The 6,628-nt window shown below is 45.2% G+C and overlaps 1 protein-coding gene across 1 annotated transcript in view; it reads right to left on the bottom strand.

Moving 5' to 3' along the window:
• Positions 1–5,429, bottom strand: part of VGLL4 (vestigial like family member 4) — a 350,836-nt gene extending 345,407 nt beyond the window's left edge. The window contains exon 1 of the mRNA XM_085624870.1: positions 5,240–5,429. The gene's annotated coding sequence lies outside the window, so the exon portion shown is untranslated. The remainder of the gene's footprint in view (positions 1–5,239) is intronic.
• Between the last annotated feature and the right edge of the window lie 1,199 nt (positions 5,430–6,628).

Consider the following 6,628-nt stretch of genomic DNA (forward strand, 5'->3'; position numbering starts at 1 on the left):
TGTATCACTTGCTTTTTCTTTTTCTTTTACTCTGAAAATTCAATAAAAACTTCTTAAACAAAAAAAAAAAGAAGGGGAAAGGAAGAGCAAAATGTTTTTATGAGGTCCTAAACTTTTGATACACCTATCACTGTGGCTGACATTCTGGTGAGAACTGTAGTCACTCACATGACCTGTGCTGTGGGGCTACCAGCGTTGGGAGTCACTCCAGCTGTGACACACTGCTTTCTGGAGGAAGAGAGGCCTGGGGAGGGGGCATTTCAAAAGGAAGCAGACCCCCAACATAAAATTCAAAGACTCAGGCTCTAAATCACATTTGGTGTTTGGAAATGGACAATAGGAAGGGGAGCTTGAGACCCCAAAAATAGTGAACTGTTAAGACATTCCCACTAGTCCCCCTCCGCCCACACACTGTGCAACAGACACCGTGCGCATCTTGGATGAGCCACAAAGAGCTTCGGACCGCTGCAGCTGCACGACCGGGTGCGAGGAACTCGAGGACCAACTAGAGCAGCAAGCCTCGGCCGTGGTTAGCGAACTCCCATGAACCAGCAGCTACCTGTCCAGCACCCGGAGAGGGGCCACGCTCCGAAGCTCTGGTCGCTCCAATCCTGCAGGTGTGGATAAGGCTGATTTCGGCCCATTACGCCCCAGGAGGACCTTGCTTGCTAGATAGCGGTTCGGCGCTGGAACATTTTTGACTTTAAGATAGAGTTGGAGTGAAGCTCTAGAGACTTGGACTACTAGTGGGGCTTACTGTGGATGTTGCCTATAGTGTGGCAAGTATCTCTGTGGAAGTGGTTTGTGAATGTTGTATTTTCCTTTGCTTTTATAGAGATAAAATAAAATACTCCTACTCCTTCATAAAAGAGAGCATTTGACTGGACAATAAATTATTGCTGCTGCTCCGTGTATTTTGAATTCTGAGCCTGCGTTCACCCCCCCCCCATTTACTACCTCCACCCAATGGAGCTTTGGACTGCTCGGAACACGCTATTCCTGAGAGTCAAGTGCTGATGGGGTACTTTGCCCAGTTGCTCCGGATTCACAGTAGGTCAGGCTCTAGGACATCCATTTGTAAAAGGCCTCAACACCCATGGTTGGGCCCAGTAACCCCCCTCTGTAATTCACTCAACTGGTTTTCGCATGATATCAAGGTCTATCAAATATCTGAAGCAAGTAAAATTGCGGGATTGTTTCTTTAATGTTGTGGGAATTTTGTAAAGTGCATACACTTGCCCTTAAAGTCTTCTGGTGCTGAAATTAATACATTGAAAGGGAGCCAGTGAAATGCCACATTCGTGTGTTAGATTTGGAATAGACATATTTTGATCTTGCTCATCATGCAGAATTTCCAATGATACGCCACTGCACACTTAAAATGGTCTAAGCTGTTTCACAAGCAGATTGTTCAGTTGAAAGCCAATGATCACCCAAGTGCTCAGATTCCAATCGACATGAACATCTGGGCTTTCATAATGCTTTTGGTGGCAAAATCTGCATTTTTACTATGTCTTCATGGGAATGAAAGATTTCGCCAACTTTTACCATGCAACTGTCAACTTTGAGGACACATTTCTGCTCGAGCCAACCACAGGAGAAAGCGACACAGGTGGCGCAAGGAACCAAGAAACTATGCATACAACAGATAGACCATATATCAAACACATTGTATTCTATGTATACTCCAAGGTGTCCGCATCCTTGGGTCCCTGGTCATTGACTCGTCGACCTTCACTCGTTTGCTTAGTAAAGAATCACGTCAGGGGTATTTTATTCTCACCTCCTTCCTATTGGCTGTTTGGGTGTATCATCTCCCCTCTACAAAACGGATAAGAGTCTATATCTGGAAAGTAAACACTGTCATCAGGTGTAATTGTTTTTTTCATCCCTGCCTCATCTACACATTCTTTTACACTGCGGCCGGCTTTTTTATTGCATTTATCAGCGTTTGAATTCGAACTTCAGACCTATTGGCTTTGCCAGGGCGTGCATTATTTAGCCCAGATAAAGTTAAATAACGTTTACGATGAATTACCAGGAAGCGAATTGGTTGGTTGTGTTGCTGATGAGCTGTTATGTACCGCGTCGCGCGGAATGCTTCATCTGTTCAGGAGGCAGCACGCTTGAGCAAGTCTTGGCCGCGGTGCACAACACCCTGTGCCGGGAAAAGTCTGCATTTCTGAAAGGGTAATTTGTAAACAGAGAAACAATGTGCGGCTACTACCACTCCAGCCTGCCTCTGCACTGCATCCCCCAGCTGACATTCCAGGGATGCCTGGGAGGAGGGAGGGAGGGGGAGACGGCGTGCTCAGCACTGCAGCAACAGACAAGGCAGAGCCTGCCAGGGCTCACCTCGGCTGCGAGCTCCGTGCCCGGCGCTTCCCTCTGACTCACATGGCACCGTCTCCCCTGGGCGTAGACCGAGCCCATTTTAGCGCGCATATCCTGCTTGTTTGTCTTGGTTGAAAGTGCACCTTGGTGCTGCACGGAAGCAGAGCAGATAAAACCAGACGAGACCGTTGGCAGGCCTACAAGTACACTTTCCCACAGACGATGTTTTGGTGTGTTTTAAATTAGAAGGGCAGCTCAAGGGCGCAGTCAGGATAAAACCATCCCTTCCATGCAAAACACGTGTATGTTGGTTGAGAATCGATTTTTGGATTATCCTGTCACCCCCCGGTTTTAAAGGGATGTTGGAAGAGCCAACCCATTGGTTTCTTGGGAACCTCCCATGTCGGACTACAGACACAAAAATACAAAAGAAGATGCTTACCACGATTCGACATTCTCCCAAAATGGCTAGCTGGGCATTCAGAGTGCAAGCCTACTATTCCAGGTCTGGGGCTTTGCTAAGATATTCATATATTTCTAAGGATTAAAAACGAATTCGTCAGACCTGCTGCTTCTCCAAAAACAAAGCGTTACAACAAACAAATGATGGACGGAATGCTGACAATGCAGACATTCTCCCCCAGTCAAGAGATCTGGGTTAAATCCATCGTTCTTTTGCCACTACGCCACCCCAGTTCAGACATGGCCATATGCAAATCAGTCTTGACCCTGTGCCTCATAGGAACAGTTCAGCCCGAACTGCCAAGCCATGTCTTCCCTGGAACGGAATCAAGCATCCTAGGACCGGTTTCTGGCTATCAGCCGTCATCAGCCAGGATAGCTTGACTCCAGTGGCGTCGTGAGCACGGGTCCCACGTCTGGGAATACCCATCCCACTTAGGGTGAAAAGCGTTACAACAAACAAATGATGGACGGAATGCTGACAATGCAGACATTCTCCCCCAGTCAAGAGATCTGGGTTAAATCCATCGTTCTTTTGCCCACTACGCCACCCCAGTTTAGACATGGCCATATGCAAATCAGTCTTGACCCTGTGCCTCATGGGGAAACAAAAACAAAAGCACGTTTAGGGTGTGTGGGTGAAGGAGGGGTTAGAGCGTAAAGAGCAAAACAAAGTAAATTAAATTAATCTGAACCAATGGTAATTATGCTGGTCACAGTCCATTCCACTGTTTGCAGCTAATCGGTGCCATTCCATACGCAGATCAACCATGTGCAAATCAGCCTTGACCCAAGTGCGAAAGCGCCTTGAAAATAATGACGAATGTTGTATTACAATGCGAGCGGAAGGATGGAATATGGCTTATGTATATAGTTATACATGTATTACATGATCACACACAAGCATTCATGCACACATTCACATAACGCTCATTCACTCATGCACCTGCACACATGAAGTGTTCAATGAGTGTTGACTATGATGACATGTAGAATGTAATTACAGTATTTATATGAGGTCCCAAAATGTTCATGTTAGAGTTGGAGACGGATTGCTTTGGAGCTGGTCGCTTTACTACGATGATTGTATGTGGGCCTACTTGTTTCATACTTGAAGAATAAAGATGCTTTTAGAAACGCTGTCGTCTATGACTCTCCATAACAATGGCCTCCATACATTCAAAGTCAAGGGGACATATAGATGGCAGCACTGTCCCTTGTTCCTGCCTGACAACCCACATGGGTTCATTAGTTTCTTCCAGATTTCCCCCAAACATATCAGACTCAACGTTTCATCCTATGTGCTTCATAAGAGACACCCTGCCCTTGGCTGCTGTTTATCTTTAGTAAGTGTGAGTAAGTAGCCCCCAAATTACCACACAACACAGCAAATCGTTCACCTTACAGGTATGTTACTCAAAAATGTCAACTGCCATGAGGAAATCCAGGGATTTTTTTTTTAAACATTCCGCATGGTAAGCTAATATGCAGAGAGTTGGACCCTGACAGCAGAATACCATTTATTTTTCTATGCACACATCTGCTCTCTACCTGTCAAGTGTTTGAAACGTCACGTGTGGTGTCTTTACCCATCCCTAGCTTCTTAGGCAACAGGTCTTTGCAAGCTGGTGCCTCTAGGTCCTGGCTTTGTGATAAAATGAAAATCAAAACTGCTAAGAATGTGTGTGCTATGCCGATTCCTACTGCGAACTCAAAATGGCACACATAATGCTTCAAATGTATGGATTTCCAAACTTGTTGTACTGGAAGACTCCATGATTCAGGGTACATGGGGCTATAACTGGGGTTGGGGCAGTGTAGGTTTGATGAAAGAGTACAGCACCATCTCAACAAGTCTGATAGGCAATCCTGTTGATACTAGGAAATGTGCACACTTCACAGTCTGATCCAGCCACCACTGTGCACCAGCCAAAGCATACAAGCTACAAAAAAAATGGCCAGCATACAGTAGTAAAGAATTAATGTAATGGGTCTGTAGCCACAGTGGAGCTTGAGATACAGGGGCATGAGGCTGCTGCAGGACAGGCAAAGGGCAGCCGGGTGGGGAGAGGGGGGCATAGGGCTGCAGCAGACGGGGAGCGGTTACGGATGCAACAGTCATAGAGCCAGTAAATGCATCAATAGGAAACATTAGATCCCAGTACCAAATGTGGCATAAGCACGAGTAAGGGAAAGGGCACTGGGCTGCAGGTGTATGCTTATCTGATATCCGTGCACCAGGGATACGATTCTCACTACGCTTAACACTAGCTAGCCTATGTGCACTTGTCCCCGAACACTCTTAAAAGTGAAACAAAAAGAGCCCTGATGCAGATTCACAATACCATGTATCTGTGCCCGGCGCCACGCACTAAGTCGGCTTCCCACATTTTTAAACGGCATAACATATCCTGCCAACTCTGTCCTGATCACGCAAACTCACCAAGCTTGCACTGCCCGGGCTCTCTGTCCGCGGCACTGGAGAAAGCCTCACACTTTGTTTCTGGTTTGTCAATCCTCTGAAACCGTGGAAAAAACGGGGAAGCAAAGCGGCGCTGCCGGTCCGAGAAGTAAAAATCCGAAGTCAGAAGCACTTTCCAGGGAGCCCTGAGAACAGAGCATGCCGCGCCTCCGACCCCTCACTGGCTGCATGGAAGACCAAGCCAGCTGTCCAAGCCACGCCCACTGTCATCCTATTGGGTAAAGGAAGCTCTTTCCTATAGGTTGAAGTAAAAACGTGGTCTCACTTGCACACGGTCTGGAATTTGTATGCTGCAGAGCTATGCCAAAACTTCAACCGACTTTCTCTACAATCACAACAAAGGAAACGTGTTTCTATTGGTTGATGTGAACCCATTTTCTATTGGTTGAAGAAACACATGGCTTTATTGGTTAAATGATTACGTTTCTTATAGAACACATTATATAGAACGACAATAACGTAGGCGTTCCGCAAGCCGTCGGCTCTTGGGTAGGCGGGATGTATAGCTTAGCCGTTGATCTTTACAGTTTCGTATGCAGAGGGAAACAAAGAGAGACTCAACTTATGCAGTCGTCACGTTTGTTTGCTTACTTTGAATTACTGGATGCTCATCCGAATCATGTCTTATAAATCAGACGGAGCAATGCTTTTAATAGGCATGCAGTCACAGATAGTGAGTGCCCTGCACTTATTTACTTTGAGAGTGCCTATACACTTCTCAGTTGGCCAGGGATAGATATATATATAACTAATATAAATAGACAGAAAAAGGCATATATCCCTAGTGAGATCTCTTATTAGTACATCCTTCTGCAGATTGTTCCCACCATTCTTTGTCTCCAAGGTTCTCCGATATTATACGGAGTTACGAGCCTTAAAACTTTATTTGACACCATTTTGCATGATTTTCATACATGGGGTAACAGCTGATTCTTAAGAAATCAAATATTTACTTTGAAACTTTGCACTTTCCCAACACTATTGCATTTATTCTCGACCGCGTGCTATTTTGTATTAGGGTTCTGTATCCCATGAGGTGATTTGACTGTTGAATGTAATCACTACAATCAGCCCGTACAGCACAAATCTGATGTATTTTACTGTTATTCGGAAATCACTATGTACAAGCATTATTGGCTTTAATATTTTATTTACATGGACAATTTTATTTCCATTTATTCAGATATTTTGAATTATTTAAGTATTTATACAACATGCTGTATTAGGTGCGGAACATTACTGGTAGTATTTTGTCCTGTTCTATTGTACTCCTGGTCACGTGGCCACTTGATTTCCGTTGCACTGCCACTTTAAAAACACTAACAAAATGTCTTGCCATGTCGAGTGAAT

The sequence above is a fragment of the Triturus cristatus genome, chromosome 9, assembly GCF_964204655.1.
Source record: "Triturus cristatus chromosome 9, aTriCri1.1, whole genome shotgun sequence".
NCBI lineage: Eukaryota > Metazoa > Chordata > Amphibia > Caudata > Salamandridae > Triturus > Triturus cristatus.